Genomic DNA, 23,869 nt, shown 5'->3' on the forward strand with positions numbered 1-23,869 from the left:
TGTGGGCTGCTGCCCTCCCCCCAGGCTGTCCTGTTTGCTTCACTATGGCTTGTGCAGGGGCTGGCCGTGCTTGTAAGACCCCATGAGACCACCTTAGGTAGCTGGATCAGCTAAGGACAGAGGTATGAGCAGGGGTTCAGAATCCTGTGTCACAGGCCTGCCAATAGCTGGAGGTGAAAGGAACGTGCCTGAGATGCTCTTCACTTTAAGATCTTTAACTTGACCCACTGTAGCTTTGGCAGTGGAAATTCTGGTGGCTCACTGAGACACCTTATTTTCCCTCTCTTCAAGCCAGTGGAAGGTACTTGGAGGACATGTATTTCTACTGCTCTAACCTACTGTTCCATTACAGCTCAGAGGTCCTAGAAGGAGTGTTTATTGTTCCTTACCAGCCATGAGGGCAAGTTCTGTGCCTGTCTCCACGAGCTCTCTGGCTCAGGCTGAAGTGGACTGACATGCCCATAAAGGAAAAGTGGTTATGAGGTTTCATTTTGCTTTATATCCATCTGTCTGGGCCCAGTCCCTAGCAATTCTGACGTAATTCATCTGAAGCAGGACTCTGGCTTGTTTTCTTTAATAGCATCCCGACCTCATCACATGGTTTTAAAGTGGAGACAAGGTGAGGAACAGTGGTTTGAGCCCATCTCTGCTCCGTGGGGTGGACCACTTGCTGCACTCCTCTGTTTGCTCATTTATGTGTCCCATTTGATGCTGGCTGTGAATATTTTAAAGACAGAGATTGTTTTCTTTCTTTTTGCACACCTGTTCCCACATATCCCCAGCAAATGGCAGCTTCTACAGAACTTAGACTGCCCTGGTCTCCATTGGTTCCCTTGAGCAGTGGTGCCTTCGGGGTTAGCTTAGAAGGTCTCTGTCTGCACCTGGGAGATCTCACTTACTAGACTTTATCAGGACCCAAGTCTCACTTGCCAAGAGAAGAAAAGGAAGAAAATGAGTCTTGGATAGGATGGCTGCCTGACTTTTTCCTATAATGCTTGACCTTGTAGAGGTGGTTGTCAAATTTTTTTCTCCCGTTCATTTACAAACTAAAAACATTCCATATAGTACTCTGTTAATTTGGGTGGGAGGGAAGGGCTCCACTACAATGAGCTAGTCCAGAGGAAGCTGTGACTCTGTCCATTTGCATTTACAACTATCATTGTCTTGCTAGGACCCAACACAAGCTATAAGGGCCACCTTGTTTAGATGACTAAGTTGTCTTCCCCTCAGTGCGATGGGATGAGGTGTGGGATGGGATGAGGCCTTCTGTCTGATCAAGATTCTCAAAGTGTGGTCCCTGGAACTGCAGCTTCAGCATCACTTGAGTACTTGTTCGAAGTGCCCCTCCTCCTCTCTTCTAGCCTCTTCATCCAGAAGCTCCAGGGGTGGGCCCCGAACTGTGTTGTAAGAAGCCCTCTAGTAACTTACATGGGCTAAAGTTTGAGAATTGCTTCTGTCTCCAGTTGTCCAGCTCGATGGACATGTTAGTGCATCCCAGTCCTGGGAAATGTTTTAAACTCCAAGGCTTTATCTTACCCTTTGTTCTCTGTGTGCAGCCATGCTCCTGTTCAAGTTGAATGTCACTTCCTTTGTGAGAGCTTTGTTGGCACTACCCCTTCTTTGTGTGCTTCAGTGCTTTCCTTTCTGTCTCTGTATGTGTCTCTGTCTCTGTCCCTCTCTTTCTCACCTCTAATGTGGGTTCCTCCCTCGTGTCAGTATCCCTCAGAGCTTATTAGAAATATAAAATCTTGCCTGTATTTCCAGCTACTCAGGAGGCTGAGACAGGAGGATCAAAAATTCCAGGCCAGCCTGGGCAACTTAGAAAGACCCTGTCTCAAAATAAAATGTAAAAATAAGGGCTTGGTTTGTAGCTATGTGGTACAGCCCAGCATGCAGGAGGCCCTGGGTTCAAGTCCAACTACTGAAAGAAAAAAAAAGTGAGAGCAAAAGAGAGAGGAAAAAGGAAGAAAGAAAAAAAATCTGGGGCCTCCCGCTTACTGAATCAGAATCTGCATTTTGCAGAATCTGTAGATAATTCCTGTCTACTTTAGAAGTTAGGGGGCATTGGCCAATTCACTCTGATTACAATAAAATTATTTTTTTCTATTGTGCAAGTTTTACTAATACATATTCATTAATTAGAGAGAAAAGGGAACTACAGAAAAGCCCAAAGAAACCAAGGCACCCAAGATAGCATCTTAGATCCTGGTGTGAGCACCCTGTCTGGTGTTGTTATCCTTGTCCTGTGGGGAACCACGTTCAGATGACCTACTTTAGAGATGATGCCATGCTCTAAACAATGGCTAACACTCTATCTCGCATAGAGCAGGTGTTTGATAACTATTTAAGGAAACAACAGAGGGATTTTAAGAATTCTCTACTCTGGAAGGGTCACCTTTCTGCGGTTTGGAGTCTCCTGTGTATTAATGCTGCCGCTTCAGGCTGTCTTTGGCTGAGCTTTTCATGGCTGCTAAATCTTCGCGCAGTGACCAGACTATCTCAGCCTAGGATCTTGCTGGTTGTCTTTCCTGAGTGACAGTGAAACTTGGGGAGAAACTACTACCTGCTGCAATTATTCACAGCCAGGGCTGTTCTGTACCAGGAAACCTACTTTCTGACCTACTGGGGAAACTCTAATTGCTAATCTGATTTAGGCTTTGCTAGAATGAGAGTTTGAATGAGAGGGGATTTGAGGAGAGAAGGAATTGTCCCGCCTGCCACTCTGGCTCAGAGATAAGGGACTAATTTAATTAATCCCAGGGAGTGCCCTGGCTTTCTTTTCGGAGAGGCTTTCTGAAGCCTTCTAGAGGCCACCTTCAGCCCAGCAGTGGGCTCTGTCAGAGGTATGCCTGAGGGCTGTTCGCACCCTCCTTGGCCTTGGGAGTGCCTGCACATCTTCAGGGTCTGGGTGAGTTGCCTAGTAGAAACACTATGACCTTCCAGTCATAAACTCAAGGTTTTAGACATGTCTAGCATTTCTCAGCTTTGTCTCTATAATCAGCTTTGCTGAGGATTTCCTCCTTGGTAAGAGCCAGAGACAGCTCCTTGGGGGCATGCCCAGCTTGCCCCATGGGGATGCAGCCACTACATCACACTGCTCCTAGCCTCCAAGGGTGCAGAAACTTGGGTGCTCCTGTGTTCTTGGCAGACCTCTATTACTGACTAATGGTGGCTCTGAATGGTCACAGAGGGGACCTACTTTGTGAGCTACTCTTACCTATTCCAGCATTCCCTTTGCTGAGGGTACAGGAGGATGTGTGCTGGTATATATGATGGTATGTACATCCCATGGGGAGAAGAGCCTTCTGTGGTAGTCTTCAAAGACCTAGGAAATGTCCACGTGCTAGGCACGTGTGGAGTTGCAGAATCTGATTGCCCAGAGCATTTTAGCATCTGAGAATGATTGCTCTGTGCTTACAACCCAACCTTGTAGCCGCTATAAGAAACCCCATATTTGGGCAAATGAGAAAAATGATCAGGTACCTGGGTGCCTATGCTTCTCTATGCAGGTGACAAGTATGGACAGACTTATAGGAACACCTCAAGTCCCTTCATCTTGAGTGTTGAATCAGAAAGGGACTGAATTCAATCTGGTCACAAATGCCATGCGCCTCCAAGTGGACCCACTTGAACCATTTCTGGAACTGAAGAAAATTCTGACTTTGACTTTTGCTAAAGCCAGCATTATAGTATATGTTTTAGCTGTAAAGCATCTGTCTATCTCAGAAGGTGATGAGAGGATGGATCAGAATCTCTCAAAGGATAACGCATAAATTTAAAATTTCACAGTGGATTCTTTCTCACCAGAAAATATACTGTTTAAAATTTTCTTTGCTTCCAAAAACTTAATCCTCAGCAATCTTAGATTGAAAGTTATTTTTGTATCAAAGGTCAGATTCTCCAGACTCTCAAATGAGCTAACTCAGAACATTCCTAGAGTCATGGGCTGATGGTTTTTACTCTAAGGTACATAACTGCACATCATGCTCTGTAAATGCGACTCCTAAACACTCCTGAGCTTGTTGCAGTGGATAGCCCTGCTTGCAAATGCTGTGTAACACGAATAATCCCACAAGAGGTGTCAGCTTTTTCTCCCCAAACATGTGTCAGATAAGAATTAAAGTTGACAGTGTGTTTGGGGTTTTTTTCCAGGAGTATTTACTCGGGGCAGATGGCATTACAAATGGAAGTGTTTGTTTGCTTTTGCTGTCTCCCATGTGTGGCTCTTTGGAAGAGTTCTTCAATAGCCCAAACCTTCAGGAGAGAGCTGTTGCAAAAATTTGTATTCTGCTTGTGAGGAAAGGCAGTGCTTGCTTTTTTTCTTTTTCTCTTTCAATTAAAAATGTCAAAGTTTTTAGTTTGAAAGTTTTTTTTAAAATTTGTAATTTGGAAATATATGATGCCCTTGCATTTGTAAATTAGATTTAAAAATTTGTGACAGGGAGCACAGGGGCCAGTCCTTGATAAGTGTCGTCGCCTGCCTTGTGCTTGGCGAATCTAGGAGAGGCATCCAAACAGGGATCCCGTAACCAGAGTCATTTTTGCTGTGGTGAAGAAGGAAACTTGGAAAGAGAGGCAAGGGAGTGGACGCTGGTTTATGCCCTGGTGGCTCTGAGGCTCTTAGGAGCACAAACTTGAGTGAGCTGCTACAGAGTAGAGGTGTTTTGTGGAGTGATTTTCACTGATTACTAAACCAAGGCTGTCTGGTCATAGAGTTAATGAATTACTAAGGGAATAGAGGGAAAAATACTGCTGATTTCATGCTGCTGATTTTGATACTGTCTAGTTACCAAGAACGTATTAGGCAGAGTGTTCATAACATTAGTGTTATATGCAGTTGAAAATAAATGAAGAAACTACACACCCAGTCCCATAGTGTCTGCAGAAAAAGATCTTTGGAATGCCTACAGCTAGGGTCCAGACAGCACACATGAGCCAGGTGAGCAGGTGGCAGGGGACTTGGGTGGGTGGGTACTACTCAGCTGGCCCCTCTGGCTTAAGGGAGCCCTGGATTTCCATATCTTCCTGTTCTTTGAGAGAAGCTTGGAACCTAGGTTTCTATATAGTCTCTTTATTTTTAACTGTTGGCAGCTAACCAAAACTATTCTGAAAGACTGTGTAGGCCAAACTGAGCATGGTAGGGTGCTGCCCATCTGCACCCGGATGTCAGCTGGTCTCTGTCATTTTGCAACTGTGATCACAAGCTGGCAAGGGCTGGCTGTGTGGCTGTTTTTCTTTTCTCCCCCAGGGCCATTTTCTAGGGATGTTCTGAGTGACTAGTGTGTTCAGTCTTCCTGGCTAGTGGCAGCTTATTCTCTAGAATTCTTGAAAGCTTTTCCTCGAAGGCACAGTAGCAGCCAGCTGGACTTCCCTGAGGTGTGGCCTCTAGGCCTTGGCTTTTTGGCCATGGATGCCAGGTGGAGCTAGAGTCTTGGCCCATTAGTGTTTTCTCCTAGGATCTCAGTGCATCTTTGCTGGAATGTTAGGCTAATACCCACAGTTGGGAAAGGTTCATAGTCTGTATGAGGAATCCCACACAGACACATGTGGTGGGTGGGAAGGGGACCCACAGACTGGGGGAAGCAGGGCAAATTCTGAAGGGCCTGAGGTTCTGTTCTTGGTCTTCCCTTCTGTGGGAGGCTAAAGTAGTTTCTCTGGCCCCTTGATCAGAGTGATGTCCCAGGTCCCTGTGTTAGAGCAGTTAGACATGGTAGGAAAGTGTGCAGTGTCCTGGGTTTTACCTGCCTACACTTATGGAGTTGGGATTATGGGGTATGGCCCAAGATTCTCCATTTTAAGTACACAAGAGGAGCCTAAGTGCATGCTAAAGCTTAAGAATTACTGATAAGGCATGGTGAGGCCCTGGGTAATTGCATCTTGTGATTCCAAGTCATGTTCTATAGGCCCCTCCAGGCAGGAGTACAAATGGGTCAGAGGAGCTCCTCGTCAACTGGCTGGTCTGGCTCTTGACCCAGAACCCAATAGGCAGTGTTAGGTGGTGGCCCTGAGCCAATGTGAGGGGTGTGTGACCAGAGCAGTATACAGGGCTCCACGCTCAGAAGGGAGCGGCTCCGCAGCCACAGTCTTGAAATTCTTCGTTTTGTTATTATTTATTTTTATTTTTTGATTCTCCGTCAATCAACTAGTTCCAAATACAGATCTCAATATAAATAGAGCCAGTCTACATTAAATTATGTGATGGTGTTAGTTTTCAAAACATCTTTAACAAGTAAATAAAGGCGTGATGTAAAATGTTGTGGTTTTCTTGGTGACTCTTAATTGCAAAATTTCTTTTCCTTTTGGAACATTTTCCTGCTGCATTTGCGCTTTTTCTGCCATACTCATTTTATTTTTGAATTTGTGTCCTTTAAGCAAACCGAGGCTGATGGGACAGTGGAGCAGGGGATGGGGGGTGGCACTTCTGCTCACATGTGGCTGTGCCTGTCTCTGCCTCTTTACCTCCCTCTGATGGGCTGTCTGCTGCTCATGCCCCACAATGTCCTCTACCCTGTGGGGACCTGGGTGCAACCATAGAGAGAGCGAGGGTGGGCACTTGTCTTGTGTGCTATATGGTGGACCTGGGGCTGTGGGTTTTGAGACTCTGTGTGGGGCGGCCGTGTAGCTCTGTTGCCTGATGAAGTGCAGTAGTGAGTAAGAGATTAAAACAACCCAGCAGGACAGACAGGTGGGAAGAGTGACCACTGATGAAAGGAGAAAGATGTTTTCCTGTGTGTGTGCGCGTGTGTGTGTGTGTGTGTGTGTGTGTGTGTGTGTGTGAATATGAGACCTTGCATTTTTAGTTAATATCACAAATTATGTAGCTGGGCTGGGTGACCCGAGGCATTAATTCTATTCTTGCTGGGTCCGTCTTACTGGTGGCTCATCCATGAAATACTGTTCCTCTTACTTAGGTCTTTTCTTTCTCTTGCCTTCAGCAGTTCTTTATTCTGATGGCAAGATGCAAAGTCTTCCACATGTTTTTAAGTTCGTTTGTATTATACATTTTAGTGTATTTCTTTCAAAGAATGAATGATGGAGATTTCTGAAGAATAAAACAAATATTAAAAGTTCCTTGGAAATTTTATGAAGAATTTTACAGATTAAGTGGAGAAAGTCAATGAGCACTACCCTATTTGCGTGATTTCTCCAGTCACTAAGCCTTCAGTGTTAAGTGGTTGGGTTATATAGTTTAGCTGAGAGTGGCTTGCCCTGCCTTAGTTTGGCAGGCAAAACCAGCAGGATCACTTGGGTCATGGTGCGTGCTCAGAGAATGTTTGCAGAAGAGGATGTAATGATTGAAGCATGCACATCTTGGCAAAGATTTCTACTGTTAGGAGGATGAGCAGCTGACAAAATTAGGCCTACTTATTTCCTGTTGTCATCGTCTTTGTTTTACCTCACTGCTTTGCATTTGTTGGTTGACCATGTTCTACTTGAAACATTCCCTTTCCTTGGCTTATCGTATAGGCTTCCTTTGTTTATTCTCTGAACCCCCTGACAGCTCCTTTTCTTTGACCCGATCTTGAAATGTTGGCATTGCCGAAGATTTGCTCCTTTGCCTTTCTTTCTTCCTTATTTTGTATTCTGCTGATCAGTTGTTAAGGACGTGGTCACACGAGCCATATTGTTTGGGTTTAGTTGTCACTAATTGTGTTGATTTTGGGTAAGTTCTTTGGTCGAATTACAGTTTCCTATGAGCTTGTGCTTCACAGTTTTACATCAATTAAAGATGAGAATAATAATTGTACCCCATTCATGTGTAATGTGTGATGATGGGTTAATTAATTTGTATTAATTTGTGCAGTAAAGGGTAAATGTTTTCGCTGTTAAAAGTTGGATATTTGGGCTCTGCTTCTGGCAGTAAGTGAACTAGCTTGTAGCAGATGAATGCTTCTATCAAGAATAATAGAGAAGCTAGCCAAAGGACTCAGAATATGTTTGAAGGCTCCAGAGTGCTACCGAGGCAGCCAAGACAGAAGAGGCCAAGCGCCCAGAGAGAAAGGAGACTTACCGAGATCAGTCTTACTGGATCTGACATTCTGCACTGCCTTTCATGTGCCACGTTTACCAGCTTACCAGGGGCAGATTCAGGCCTTGAAAGTGACTATGAGGAGACTGAGAAGTTGAGGGAGAAGTTAAGCAGAGCAGCTTCTTAGTACTGAGGAGAAAAAAGTGGAGCTCAGGGCTCATCAAGGTAAACAGGTTCTAAGAAGCACTCCAGATGTTGGTTGGGATCCCTAAATATTACACCTTCATAAAGGCTAACTGCACTGAGACTTGGCTGTACAAAGAAAGAAACTCAGTTTTGAGGAGCTCAGTCTTTGAGTTTCAGGAGCTTGATCCATAGATTAAGGTGGTCATTTCTGTGGCTTGTCAGGAGGTAAGGAAAATACTTCCTGAAGAAAAACACCATCCAGTGTCTGCAAACACTCGAACAAGAAATGCTACCATTCAGTACACATCTACCTGGAATATCCAGAGTCCTGACCAAGAGTGACAAGGAGAAGACAAGAGAACAGAGAGAAAAGAAGAGGACAAGTGAGCATAGGTTTCTGTGTAACAGTGCAAGGAACCGCCAGACTCTCTTCCTAAGTGGCTGCATGATTTCACATTCCTGCCATAGTGTGTGGTGGTTTTAATTTCTCCAGAACTCTACCAACTCTTTTCTTTTATATATATATATAACAGCTATGCTAGTTAATGAATGTAAATTAGTATTTCATGCTTTTACTTTGCATTTCTCTGATGGCTATTGGTTTTGAGCATCTTTTCATGCATTTAGTGGTCAAGCACATATAGCAGAAATGGCTGTTCAAATCTTGACCTATTTTTAAATTGAGTAATTTGTCTTTTTGTTGTTCAATTGTAAGAGGTTGCTTATGTTTGTATATCCTAATACAAATCCCTTATCACAGACAGCATTTACAAAAGTCTCCCATTGTGTGGGTTGTGTCTCACTTTCCTGATGGTGCCCTTTAAAGCGCAAATTTTTAAATTTTGATGGAGTACAAGCTGCCTATTTTATTTTGTTACTTTGTAGTTCTGGTGTTATCACTTTGAAGGATATTTTCACTGGTTGCAGAATTCTAGATAAGCAGTTATTTTCGTGGAGCACTCTACAGCTGCTAGTTCACTATCTTATTGTTTATTTCACTGGAAATACTGGCTGCTAGTCTGACTGTTGGTTTTTTGAAGATAATCTGTTTCTCTCTGGCTGCAGTTACCATTTTTATTGTTAGAGTTTATAGCACTTTTTGAACATATCATGTGATATTATTTGTTGGTTTTAAAAAATGTTGGCCATTACTTATCCAAATAGTTTTTCATCCATTTTCCTCACGTTCTGTTACTCTAATACCTATATTTTCAGCCCATATCCAATAAGCTTCTTACGCTCTTTTTTGAATTTTCCATTTTTTTCATTGCAGAAATTGGTCGTGGTATGTCCTACTGACCTATATTCCAGACAATTCCACTGTATCTATGTCTAATCTTCTGTTGAATCATATACTTTATTCTTAATTTCTGTATGCCTCATTTCTACAATTTCCATTTCATGATTTATGTTGCATATTCATGTTTTGTTAAAATTCTCTAGCTTGCTTATTTTCTTGACTGTGTTGACCACAATTGTTTTAGAGATCATATCTAGTATCTGAATCACCTATAATGATAGATAAGTAAGTGTCACTGTATGGATGAGGCACAACTCAAAACATTATGCTGAGCAAAAGCAGCTGGTTAGGAATGACCATGGATTGTATGATTCCACTTGTAGGAGAGATCTAGAATAGGCAAATCTGCAGAGACTGAAAATAGATTAGTGATTGCTAGGGATGGGGTATGTATGGGAATGAGGAATCCCTGTTAATAGGGCATGAGGTTTCCTTTTAGGGTAATGAAAAAAAGATTCTAAACTTGATTGTGATGTTGGATGCATAACTCTATGAATATACTATAAGATAATAATATACTATAAGTAGGTGGATTATATGGTGTGCAAGTTATATCTCAATAAAGCTGTTACCCCAAAATGGAGGTGAAATAAAGATGCTTTTAGAAACAGAAAGTGAGGAATTTTCTTTTTAGCAGACTCTCACATAAAAAATACTAAAGAGAGTTCTTCAGGTGAAGGAAATTTACATAAATAAAAAGGGCACAGGTGCAGGAAGGTATGAAATACAGTGTATAAGCAAATATGTGGATAAATCTAAATGAATATTAAGTGTTCAGAACAATACCATTTCATGGGTTTTCAAATACATTTTGCTAAGGGTTTTTTTTTTTTTTTTTTTTTTTTTTTGAGACAGGGTCTCAATTTGTAGTGCAGGCTGGCCTTAAATTCTCTATGTAACCTAGGCTGGCTTCAAACTCACAGTCATCCTCCTACCTCAGCCTCCTAAGTGCTGGGATTACAGCTGTGCACCACCATGCCCGGATGCATAAGTTTTTCTGTTCTGGAAGACTCTGTATTTATCTGACTATATAGACTTTCTTAGTATAGTTCATAAGGTTATTGTGACTTATAACCATGTCTTTTTAGTGTAATTGTATATTGATCAATATTAGTTGAATCTCATGAACTAAAATAATCATCTTTTACTTGCTTCCATTTAAAATTTTTTGGAATTTGGCTTATAATTCTAAGTCATATGCATATGACTCAGTTTATGCTAATTTTTATGCCACCCATCTATTAGTAAATAAATTAGATAACTGCTAAAAATACATTTTGCAATATCTCAGAAGGTACAGGTGATACTGAAATAATCTAGTCTCTTTAAATTTTCTGAGACATTATAATGCTAATTTAAATAATTCCTGCTGAGTCAGGAAGGCGTGCTATTATCTATAAGGTCAGTTACTAAAAGAATTAAAGAATGTATAGCTGGGCATACATAGCATAATAAGAGAGAAATATGGAATAATAATAGAGAATAGTGGATTAAATGAAATATGGCACAGAAAGACAGAAAAGGAAACTACAAAATGCAGATCAAGTATTAAACGTGTAAATTTGAACCCAAACATTGCGATCATTATAGGTTAATAGACTTTTTCTTTTTCAGCACTGAGGATTGAACCCAGGGTTTTTGCACTGAGCTACATCCCCAGCCCTTTTGTATTTTTTATTTTGAGATGGAGTCTTCCTAAATTTTTTTTTTTTAGTTTAAAGAGTAAAAGAAGGATAACATAGTAATAGGGGGGCTTACCGAATTACAGACACAGTGGTAGGAAATTATCAATGGTGGTTGTTTTACATATTGTTATCTACAAGATAGTTTCTCAGGAAAACAGACAAATAATAGCTACAGACAAAAGTGGTAGGTTATTATCAATGGTTGTTGTACTATACTTTGGTATCTTCAAAGTGGTTTCTAAAGAAAATAGAGCTATACGTGAGTGACCAATTGAATATTCATTGACTGTTCTCAGTGGTTATTGTAGGAAACACATAGTAATAAACATACATCCATTTACAAAATAGCATAGGAACAATACAAACATTACAGAGTTATGGACAGGTTAGTAGGAAAATATCAGTGGCTGCTGTAATACGTGGTGGTATCTTCAAAGTGGTTTCTCAGGAAGACAGAGATATGCAAGAAGGATCTAATAAGTAGTTACAGCCTAAGGGTTGGCAAAAATAGCATATTACCTCCTCACCAGTGACTCCTTTCACTGAGGTATGATGGCTGGAAGGAAGGCCAGGATTGAAAAGAAAGACCGAGAGACTTGCACCTGTGTCTAGCAACAGGCTATTTTCTTTTTCTTTTTCCTCTATAGTCATGATTACCCGGGGCTCCTCCTTGGGGATGACAGTCTGGCCAGAGGGAGAAGGCAGAGTATGCCCCAGGCTTCCTCATTCCTGTTAGACTAACTGGTAGGATGGGTCCGAGCTCTGGGTCCTCCACTTCAGAGGGCAGACCGATCGCCAGTGGTCACCTTTGCATTCAGGGCATGGCCCAGGGGGCTTCTTAGGGCAGTTCCTCTTGAGGTGGCCTGGCTTTTAATAGTGGTAGCAGATGAATGTAGTAGTCAAGTTCTTCTTGGGGCCCTGAGAATCAAATTTAGGGTCTGTTTCTCTTGGTGCTGCAGCAAAAGCAGCTGCTTTTTCTCGGTCTCTGTTTTCTGTCCTTGGCCTCGTCTTTATCACGGCTATAGAATACTGAGGAGGCAGTCCTTACTAACATCTCAAATGAGCCATCTGGGGTGAAAGCCATTTTTTGTAGCTTTTTCTCTCCAGCCTCCCAGTGCATTGGGATCCTGCAAGCACTTATTGTCCTCTCCCCAAGTGTTAGCACAGGCAGCAGAAATCTCAGTGCAGACCTCTCCGGAGCTCCACGTGCTCCTCCACCACAGCCTGTACTGTCAGGGGAAGAATGGCTTCCAGGGGGGTCTCCCCAGGTATTGTGCAAGGTCCTCCTGGATTCCAGCTTCCAAATGGCTCTTGTGACCCTGGTCAACTACACCTCTGAGTCTTCGGGCATAGTCTGTATTCTTGTGTTCTCCGAGTCCTTGTTCCACAGCTGCTCCTCCGCTGACTCTAGACCTTTCTGGTTCTCAACGGCAGGAGCAAGAGCAACCTGTTGTGTGGCATGTGTTCCCAGGGGTTTCTCTGTGTTGGGATGATTCATGCACATCCCCTGGTGGGCTTCCGCGGCCAGTGCATGGTGGGCCACTTGCGTCATTGCTTCTCTGGGCCATGATAGTTCCCGACTGTGTGGCAGTGGCTGGCTTGAGGGCTGTCGTGTGCCAGTACACACCATTGCACAGCCTCCCGGGCACCTGCGTGGCCAGGATTCTGCCCAAAGCCTGGAGCTCCCTGCCGCAAGGCTTCCCAGGTGCAGGCGGCTGGCCTCCTGGGCCAGTCTTCCTAAATTTTTAAGTTGTCCAGGCTGTGCTTAAATTTACAATCTTCCTGCCTTACCCTTCCAGAGTGCTGGAATTTTAAGGGTGTATGTCATGATGCCTGGCTAAGTTAACAAATATTTATTTAAAAAACTATCAGATTGGGTTTAAAAAAAACTATATTCTACTAACAAGAGATATGTCCTAAATACACGATCACTAGTTGTAGTGGATTGCCAACTGGTGGTCCACTTGTAACACCCAGCTGAACTGAACCAGTGTGGTGCTGGGTGTTGGAGGCCTACCTGAGGATTGTTGCTGGCAGCATAAGAGGCAGAACTGCAGAGGAAGAAGTTTAGAAAATATAGGGAGCTGTTGGTCTTCCTGAAGCAGCTTGTCATGCTGGCTTTCCTGATGAACTCAGCTGTTCTTATCATTGAAGGAGCTTGGGACCTTCCTGTAGCTGAGAGTTCTGGCCCTCACTTTGAGCATTGCTTTCTGGCTATGGAGGGGGAAGATGGTGCACTGCTCAGCCTCCTGGAGAAGCTTGTCATATTGGCTTTCCTGATGGGAACTTGGTTCTCATTGTCACAGGAGCTTGGGACCTTACTGTCACTGAGGATGGCTGTGTTACTTTTCCGGGGAGCTCTGGTTCTTACTTTGAGCATCCCTTCCTGGCTCCAGTGCAGATCCTTCAGCTTACTAGCACAGATCCTTCATCCTGCTGGCACAGATTTTCTAGCTTCCACCACTGACCTTTGATCTGTGAAATAGGCCTACATGAGACATTGTTATGGGCTCTTGGCCTCTAGTTGGACTCATAGGGGTCATTGTTATGGGCTCTAGGTCTTCAGCTGGACTCATACAGGACATTACCATGAGATCCAGGCCCTTAGCTGGATTCTTTGGTCTTTAGTGTGTGAACAGATTTCCTGCACTCTTTTTGTATATGATTCTGTGGGTCACTACTATAAAATAATCTTATAATTAAGTGTTCTGTATTGTATTTTTTCCCCTTGTAAGCCCCTCACTACAACACTACTGTTGTAAGTAAAAACTAAAAGATAAACCATGCAACACTAACCAAAGAAAGTAGTATGGTTGTATTAGTAGCAGATGATGTAATCTTTAAGGCAAGAAACATTATTCCAGATAAGGAGGAAATCTCATACTGCTAAAACAGCCAGTGCAGTAGGAAATATTTTCATGCATCTAATAAACAACCAAGATAAATAAATCAATTGTTGACAGAATTAAAAGGAAAACCAGAAAAATTCACAGTTGTAGTGGGAGATTAGTGCACTTCTTTATAGAACACACATAAAGAATAGTAAAGACGAAGACTTCAACATCCTATTTAACAAACACTGCAGCTGTTGAGGGTGCATCCTTTGAATTTATTGAGCTATAAAAAAAGACTCAGGAAATTCAAAGAATTGAAATCATACAGAGTCTATTTTCTGACCATAGTGACATTAAGCTAGAAATGAACAATACTAGATACTTAAATTCCTACATATTTGGAAATGATGTAATATACTTCTAAATAACTCGTAAGTCAAAGAAGAAATTCTAGTGGAATTTAGAAAATATTTTTAAAATTGAAGATAATGAAAATATGACATATCAGATCTTTTGGGCTGTAACTAAAATCTACATAGAAGAAACTTATAGTCTTAATGCACATGAAATCATTCCTTCATATCTGTGGGGATTGGATTCAGGACCCATCCTTTACTCCATGAATACCGAAATCCATGGATGCTCAAGTCTCATATAAAATGGCATAGTGTTTACATATAACCTACACACATCCTCTTGTGTACTTTAAAATTCATTAGATGACGTAGTATTCAATGTGATGTAAATGCTATGTAAATAGTTGTTACTCTATATTGTTGTGGGGCAGTGGCAAGAAAAAATGTCTATAGTGTATACATTTAGTACTTGCCCAATCTTTAAATATTTTTCCTTCATGATTGGTTGAATTCTTGGATGCAGAACTTGTCGATATGGAGGGCCTGACTATAATGGAAAAGAAAAAAGACTGTTACCCTTAAGATTTTAGAATTTAAGGGGCTGGGGATTTAGCTCAGTGGCACAGCGCCTGCCTGGCAAGCGCAAGGTCATGAGTTCGATTCCCGGTACCTGAAGAAAACAAAAAACAAAAAATAAAATAAAATAAAATGGGCTAAATATATCATGAGGATCATCCTCTATAGAGAAAAAGATTTTAGAGTTTAGAAAAAACAAAAATATAGAAGAAAATAACCAAGAACAGAAATAAATGGTATAGAAAACAAACTTGCCATAGAGAAAAAGCAATATCATAAAAAATTGGCTTTTTGCAAAGATGTTTTAGTAAAATAGATAAATGATCTGTCCTGAACTGTTATAGACAGAAACCAAGAATGTGCAAATTACTAAGATTAGGAGTAAATAAGGGATCTCACTACAGACTTTAAAGGCACAAGAAATTAGTTACATCTGTAGGCTCATAATACACTTGAGGCATTTCAACTACCATGCTTTTATGCATGCCAAGACCCCAAAACATCTCCACTTGTTTCAGACATAACATGTCAAAAACAAAAGTCCCAGTTTTATCTTATTTTCCTGGCCACAAACAGCTTTTTGTACAGTGTTTTCTATGGTGGTCAGTGGTACCAATGTTTATTAACTTGCTCAAATAAGAGACTCAGGATTGTGCCTCTCTCTGTTGGACACCTCCACGTCTCATCAATCACCCAGCCTGCCTCTTTCTTTTTTTCCCCTGCATTACTCTTCACCCCGCCTTTCTATTTCCCTCTTTTACCATTGTCTTCAAATAGCCTCTCACTCCAGCAGTGGCCTCTTCATTTGTCACTCAGTTTTCATGTGCACTCTGCGTGCACCTGCTGGTCCTGCATGCATCTGTTTACAAACATTCCATTTCCCAGCTTCTCACTGCTCTACAGTTGGGTATAAGATATACTGTGGCCAGGAGCCTTCCCCCAGAGCCCTTGGCCTGTGCTCTTCCAGTGTCTGGACTGTTCAGGCTCTTTCTGTGGCAGGGCTCTTATATTATCATGGTTCGATCTCTGCATGAGAACAAGAATAGAAATCACAAAGGTGACTCCCTAACTATGCTCCTATGGCCTTTGAGCAATCAGTTCTGTCCATGGCCATAAGTGCTTCCTACAGCCTGATCTATCTGGCTCATTGGCACAGCAGAGATCCCAGCAAAAGACTAATAATCTGAATGGGTATACTATAAAATAGCATAGTATTACATCCACATAAGTTATGCCCATCCCATTTATATCATCCTACTTTCTATCGTCTCTAAATTACCAGTAATATCTAATATAATGTAAGTGCTATGTCAATAGTTGCTATACTATATTATTTAGGGAATAATTACGGGAAAAGAGTCTGACATGTTGAGGGGAGATGTGATATTTTTCTGAATCTTTTCAAGCCACGACTGGTTTAATATGTGTATGTGGAACCCAGCTGTACATACAAAGGAGTGTATGCAAGGGGTATAGTTTGAAGGATGATGAAATGAGTACCATACCTCACTATTTGCCTTAGAAAATGGTGTGCAGGGGGCAAGTCTGGAGTGTCCATTGCACTAGTGGTTTTGGGGGGACCGTAGCCCATAAAAGCCTGAATACTTGTGCTACAGTTTTGTGTTGGTTTTATTAAGAATTGAAAGGGACATTTGACACTGCTTGTTGGAAAGTTCTTTCTTTCAACTTGGCCTGTGCTATTCAGGCTCCTTCTGTGGCAGGGCTCTCTTTTGCTTGTCATCTAAGTCCGGTTTCTTGTCTCTGATACTTTTAGAAGGAACCACAAAGTTGAAGGAAGCCACGAGCTTCATGGCTACCTAGCAACGGAAGCATTTGAGAAGGAAAACAGGTGTCGGTGTTCTACAGTAATTTGCTGAAACGTGTGGATCTTTCATGCCCCTGTCAGAGCTATGATGAGCTTGAGGTGGGGCACTCAGGGGCTCACAGTAAACTCAGCTCTGGGGAAGGAAACGGCTCTCAGCAGCACTTCACTTGTGAGTCAGGCTTGTGGGTGTGCAGCTAGCGGAGTCAGAGGTGCCTGGGCCTGCAAGTGCATCAGACTCTTCATAATTCTGTCTTTCAGTTTGCACTTTATAAATGGAGTAAGTTGGAGCAGTAGACCTTGCTCCAGGGATTGAAACTTCAATCACGTCTGCCTCCTCCCCCTGCCCCTCTCTGCTTGGTACTCCCTGTGCTCCAGGCCCTGCGTGGCCTCTCCTTCCTTGCTTTTACCCAGTATCTGCTCCGCCTTCTGGCTGCAGCAGGAGTTTAGGCTCAGGGAGGATGACGGTTAGGTGTGTGTACTCTGAGGCTTCCCAGGGCTGCTGTGTGGTGGCCATCACTGCCTTGATCTGGCTCTATTGTGGTGCACTCAGTGGACTACTTGTGGAGCCAGCTTCTCACCCATCACCCTCCAGACACCAAGCACGTCAAGGGTGAAAGTTGCTCTCTCTGTCTGCTATGGGAAGTGGGGGAAGAGATTGACTTAAAGTCGCAACGTACAAGCTGCTCACAAGCCTAGGACATGGTTCTGGCTTGGCCAGTTGGGCTGATTTCTTTTGGGCTTTTGCAGGTATCTGATATCAACTGATAGGTCATCTGGAGGTTTGATGACCCAGTTGGCCTCACTTGATGGCAGAGTTCCAAGAACAGAAAGACAGGACACCTCAGAGAGTGCCCTGCAAGTGTCTGCTGTGTCACATTTACTACTGTCCCGCTGGACAAAGCAGGACACAAGCCATCTCCAATTCCAGCAGTGGAGGAAGAGTCTGCTGTTGAGGAAAGGAGCCGAGGGTATACATGCAGGGTTGGAGAGACAGGGCTAGTCATGGCATTTATTTAAGCTTTTCTTTAGGCTTCTTTCTCTTTAAAACTCAGCATATATTTTCCCACTTCTAAACTACTACCAAAATTAGTTTAAAAGTAGCCTCAGTGTATATTTATAGAGTGGTTCTGTGCAAATCTATTTCAGAGCTACACAGAAATTTTACCGCCTAGACTAGGATCACTGCAGACCTGCTGCCAGACCCCAGATAATCATTAAACCACTCCAGTAACATGCCACTTCATTGGCTTAAAGAGGGGAAAGAATATATAAATCGAGACGTGACATCAGCCTTGTTTCAGATGTTTGGGGTTTTTCTGGGAGGCTGAGCCTGCCCTGTCGTTTCGATTGTACTGTGCTTGTAGGAACAGTCAAAAGAACCCCAGAATGACTTTGTGCAGCCTCTCTACAAGAGGCCAAGGGCTCTTTCTCTGTCTCCGGAGAATGAGGACTGATTTTAACAGTGTTTTGACTCAAGGAATGGCATAAAATTTAGGGTATCTGGAAGGACCCTTACTGTAGATCTGGGACTGGGTCTTTCCTGGGTAGCCCACCCCCTGCCAGGATCTTGGACATAGGTTGACAGCCTGTAATCTGATCTGAAGTCTCCCTGCTGTGCCACTGTCACTGCCCTGAAATTCTCTAATCGCCACCCTTCTGTAATAGCCCTGTAATGCTATCTTCCCACATGGCTCCCTGTTTTGTCTTATGTCCTGAAGTGCCCGACAATGTCTTGGCCACCAAACCTACAGCCAAGAACCAGTGCAGGGGACATGCTGCCAGGGGATCAGAGCTGACATGAAAATTGTCAGAGTCAGGAAATTCCAGGGCCCTTAAGTCATTTGGGAAGACATTTGACAGGAGAGGCCAAGGGAAGGGATCAGGTTGCCTCCCTGTAAGCAGGAATTGAGGTCAGGGACTGGTTTGCCAGGGAGGGGTCTGAGTCCTTCACTCTGCAGGGAAAGTTTGGCTGTTTCTGTCTAAATCTTTATAGTATGAATGGAGTTAACTCCACTTGTTGCCTATTCCTATTGTTTGTACATTGTTTCGGAAGTTCCTTTTCGGTAGCGATCACTGACAAGATTGAAAAATTCATTTAGGATTCCTATCAATTTGTTTATAAAAGTGACACCTATTCTGGGCATGGTGACACATCCTATAATCCCAGCACTCTGAAAGGCTGAAGCAGGAGGATTATAAGTTTGAGCCCAGCCTGGGCAATTTGATGACTTAGTAAGACTTTGTCTCAAAAAAGAAGTGAAATAAAGCAACACAACACAAAACAAAACAAAATAGAACAAAACAACCAAACCAAACCAAACCAAATCAAACCAAACCAAACCAAGCCAATAAAAATGGCTGGGGATATAGCTCAATGTGAGGCACCCTGGATTCAACTCCCAGTGCTATAAACAAAAACAAACAACACAAAACACAGCACCTGAAGCCAACCCTCCCCACCACCCAAATATTTAGGGCATAAGTCCAGCCAAGACACACTTTATTCTTGCTCCTTGGCTCTTGTGATGATTTAAATATTAATCTTATGTGTCTTCAGTGCAACAGTGGAGTGGGTCTGTGTCGTGGAAGGGTGCAGGATGTGCATGTTGACTTCACAGGTCACTTGTGCTGTTCGGGTCCCCTCATATGCATATGCCTCATCTCTGTGAGGGCAGCCAATGTTTGTGTTGGTTCCTCTCACAGTTGCCCTTCTGTGAGGGCCTCTTGTATGCTTACCAAGGGACAACAGACACATGCTCATTTTCAGTTGGGCACAAATGGGGAGGGGTGAGCTAACTACCACATTTGGCTTAGGAATTGATGGTAGCCTTTCTTTTTGAGGGGGACTTGGGCAATTTTATGGAGGATGTTGTGGGGGTCTTTGCTAATGACAGCAAGAGAAGGAACTCCCATACCTTTTGACAATTGATTCAATGGCGTTTTGTCTTATTCTGTCTTATATTTGTATATCATACTCAGTGAAACCACCTCTTTAAGGGAAGGAAGTCTTTATGTATTCCTTGGTACCCTACCTGTGTCCGATATATAATTTTGTTAAAGTAGAGCTATGGAAATGGTAGTTAATGATGCCTGGAATGTGAGGAGAGGGATGGTGAGACTGGGCAGTTAGGGTAAGGGTTGGAGATCTTAAGGTTGGAGAGATTGTGGGGTTTTCTGTTGTGATTTGGGGCTGGCCCAGAGCACATTGAGACATGTCTGCCAGGCCAGAGGGAGTGTCCAGGAAGATGGGATATTCACATCAGGCTGCTGGGAATAGGCTGCTAGGAATAAAATTGGAAGGTGTAGAATGGAGATGATGGGTGAAATAGCCAATGGTGGCAACTAAAGACTATCTGATATCTGTGGCCATCAGTAAACCCCCATCCTGCCTGCATAGGAATTAGGTGAGGATGGCAGAGACTGCAAGCCTAGGTCAGAGTCTCCTAATCCCTTGCATCTCCTTTGCCATCTCCACTGTAGGCTGGATGCTGGTGGCAAAGTGTACTCCGATTACTGGTTGTGAAATCCTCAGGAATTTTTTGAGTCAGTTTTTAAATGTAGCCATTATTAAAAATTAAATGATGGAAACTTATGACTGAAGAAAATAAAAACAAAGGTAATAAATATTCTGAAGACATCACTAGCTAATCATCTGACTCCTACTACACTGTTTCCCAATCTCCAGTTATTTTGGAATTGAGAGTCTTAACTCATTCATTAACTGAACAGGAGCCATCCTTATGACCTGATGAATTGAAGGTGAAGTTATAAATCTGGATTTCCTTATAATGTTGATCTCAATCTTCTTTGGCAAAATGTTTTTCCTGTATTTGTAAGTGTAATCATTGTAAATGTAACTAAATGCTACCTGTTGCATGTGCTCTTGAGGTAGGGTAGTCTCCTGTGTCAGTGTGGGAGTAACACTATCTCCTGGCAAGCTGTTATGCATCAATGACTTCCCGTTGGCAGCTTGAAACAGGCTGTGGAGGGTGCATTTATACCATGTCCAGGTGTGTTCTGCCTCTGCACCAGAGCAGCACTTCCTGTCCCTCTGGGTTCTCTCCTCTGGCTGAGCAGGGATCACAGCCTCACAATGTCTCAGACCCCTTTAAGGAGAAGCAAACTCTGGATCCAACACCTTCCTTCTTTAGGCTGAGAGGTTTCCAAGGGCTGAGGCAAGAGAAAGTGTTATAGTTTAAAGGCTTTCATTATCCCATCTTCTAGTCTGTTCATTATTTGTGGGGTTAAACATAAGCAGAAATGTTGATATTGCCAACAGAACTCACTAAGGAAGTTTTATTAGTTAATACTAGCAGTAGGTTTTAAAAGCAAGAAAAAGCTACTCACAGTCCAGTGTGCATGTTAACAAGTCCAGTTTCTAGTGGAATTTTCCACCTATGGGTAATAAAGTGTGATTTCAGCCCACAGGAGATGCCTTTATAGGAAACTTCCTGTTTGCTGCTTCCATTGACTGGAGGAGACACCTCCCCATATCTTTTCCCCAAACCCCAGGGAACACTTCTGGTACCACTACAAAGTGAGTTTGGCTAATTTGATCCCTATATTCAAATACCTTTTCAGATTAGATGATTCATCTGTGAAATACCGCTCAAGAAGGCTGAAATTCACCAGTTTGCCTTTAGTTTATTAGAGAAATAAGACAAGTGCATCAAATAGGATTAACCCTCCCATTTAATTAGGTATTTTTCACAAATAATAAAGAACAAATTCCTTTCATTCTATTGAGGGTAATCAAAATCAAGGAAGTTCGAGGTCTCTAATGGGAAGTAACAGCCTCTTCCAGATGCCAATTCTGAACAAGATGACCGTCTAGATTTCTTTTGTTGAGAATACTGAACAGTTTTTCCATCAAAAGAGAGTAATTCCTGGTTTGAAATATTATACCAGATTATCAAGCATTTGTGTAGATGTTTTAAAGTAGCCACATGAATTTATCTCCACTGTCATTTTCCCAATTCTGTCATATGGGAATGAATTCTTAACTCACCAACTAGATGAATCGTAACAGCCATTCTTACACCCTGAGGACTTGAAAATGAAGTTATAAATTTGTTTTTTTTTTTTTTTTTTTAAATAGCGTTAATCTCAATCTTCTTTGGCAAAATTTTTTTCCTGTATTTGTAAGTGTAATCACTTTACATGTAACCAGATGCTACCTGTTGAAACAACTTTGTGTGTGTCTCCTTTATATATGCTGAGAAAATCTTTCATTATGGTTGTCATTTCTTTCTTTACCTGAGAGATTATTTCTGATCTGATTTCCTCCATAGCCCCCTGGAGTTGTTTCTTTACTTCAGTTGCTACCATTTCAGAAATTTCAGGTGTGTGACTTCCAATTTCTTCTATGTCAATGTCTCCTGGTTTAGTTCTGGGTGGGCTGGAGGTCTGAGATTGCATTTTGCTCCTTCATCTTGACATTTTTCTATTTCAAAAAAAATCTTTTTATTTTGCTTTCTGTGATGGTCCTTGTGAGTTTTGGTAATATGTAGCTATATCACTAGTATCAAGGCCTCTCTAGGAAAAGTCTATTCTTCAGGGATATCTTCTGTGTGCAGGAGATTCTTGGTTTGTGTCTGTCCCAAGATCCCACCTTCATAGTTACTTGAGAGTGGAATGTTGGTTTCTGTTTGGCTCTGTCCCCATTTTTTGTGTAGGGTGTGGTGAGGTTATTATCCCAGAGCTTCCCAATATTGTTACACAAGGGAAAACAGCTGATTACAACAGATGTGACATCCTAGCTACAGCAGTACAGTTAGCAATAATGATAGCATCAAGCACAATTTAGAAATTGACAAACTGTGGTAACTGTTAGTTTTGTACTTTAGATCATAGGAGCAAAGCCTGTAGTTATATAACAGAACCAACCTTAAATTAGGAATTTGTATACAAAGTGTTTCCTCTTGTTAGAGTGGGTTTACCCAGGGTTCCTCTGGACAAGCTAGCTGGTTGCTGTGTCTCAGGACTTCCCATGCTGGCTGCTGGTCAGTTGTGTAGGGGGTAGGCCAGGCAACCAGGTTCCTTTGGGTGGAGGCTCCTGCAATTGTGGAGGGGCAATGGGTGGGGTCTCCCCCCTCCTTTGGAGCTCACTGAGGCTCTGTGACAGCTGCCTCCATGGAGGAGGGGCAGTGGGTGGTCTGAAACAACTCTGCAATCTTAACCACTTCCTACAGCAAAGGCTCATTTCTTGATCTTGTCACAGTCTGGGACAAGTCAATGGAGGCTGGCTGGTAAAGTCCTCCTTTCTTACAGTGACTCAGCAACCAAGCACCTTTTGGGCTATGTGACATTCTGGAGTTTGGTGTTGTCCTCTGACTCCTTTGCACCTGGGTACAGGCAGGAGAAAAAAGTTAGGCGGTTATGTGGGCTATTATGGCCATACCTCGGGGCTTTCTTCCCTTGCATCCACAATCTGTTGGTTGGCACTCAGCTCTGCGGAAGGGGTCACATGGTCTGTGTGCCCAGGTGGAAAAGGAAGAGAAATTACCAAACATGTGGTCACATCAGGACTCTCATATGACATAAACTATATTTTGTCAACATGATGATATTGTAAATTTCCTTGTGGGTGTTGGTCCATAGAGAGGATGCAGATTATAGTGGTAGAGAGCATGACTTTGAATCAAACTGCTGGAATCCAAATTTTAACTCCACCACTTGCTAAATGTTGACATTGGGCAAGGAACTTAGTCTCTCTCTACATGTTGATTTTCTTATCTGTAAAATGGGTTTAATAATAGAACATAAGAGTCCATTTGAGAATCAAATGACTTACTATGACTACATATTTAAAAGATTGCTTGGGCGGAAATAAATAGGTTGGTTAAATAAAAATTTAAACGGAGACTAGCAACAAAAAAATCTAATTTCCTCTTTGGTGTGCTGTAATTTGGATATGTTGCTATTCAGGTAGAGTATGGTATTTTTCAGTTCACCTGAAAAAATGTTTACTGAATAACTGTGATCTGTAATGTGCCAGGTATGACCATAAAATAAATATGCTTTTCATCCATTCAAAAGAAACAGCACGGGGCTGGGGATTTAGCTCAGCGGCAAAAGCGCCTGCCTGGCAAGCGCAAGGTCGTGAGTTCGGTTCCCGGTACCGGAGAAAAACCAAAAA

At 42.5% G+C, this 23,869-nt stretch overlaps 1 protein-coding gene across 8 annotated transcripts in view; it reads left to right on the forward strand.

The window, feature by feature from the left end:
• Positions 1–23,869, forward strand: part of Fhod3 (formin homology 2 domain containing 3) — a 455,934-nt gene that overhangs the window by 29,955 nt on the left and 402,110 nt on the right. The window lies entirely within an intron of this gene.

Source organism: Chinchilla lanigera, unplaced genomic scaffold (assembly GCF_000276665.1).
Source record: "Chinchilla lanigera isolate Chin_1 unplaced genomic scaffold, ChiLan1.0 scaffold00001, whole genome shotgun sequence".
In the NCBI taxonomy this organism is placed as follows: domain Eukaryota; kingdom Metazoa; phylum Chordata; class Mammalia; order Rodentia; family Chinchillidae; genus Chinchilla; species Chinchilla lanigera.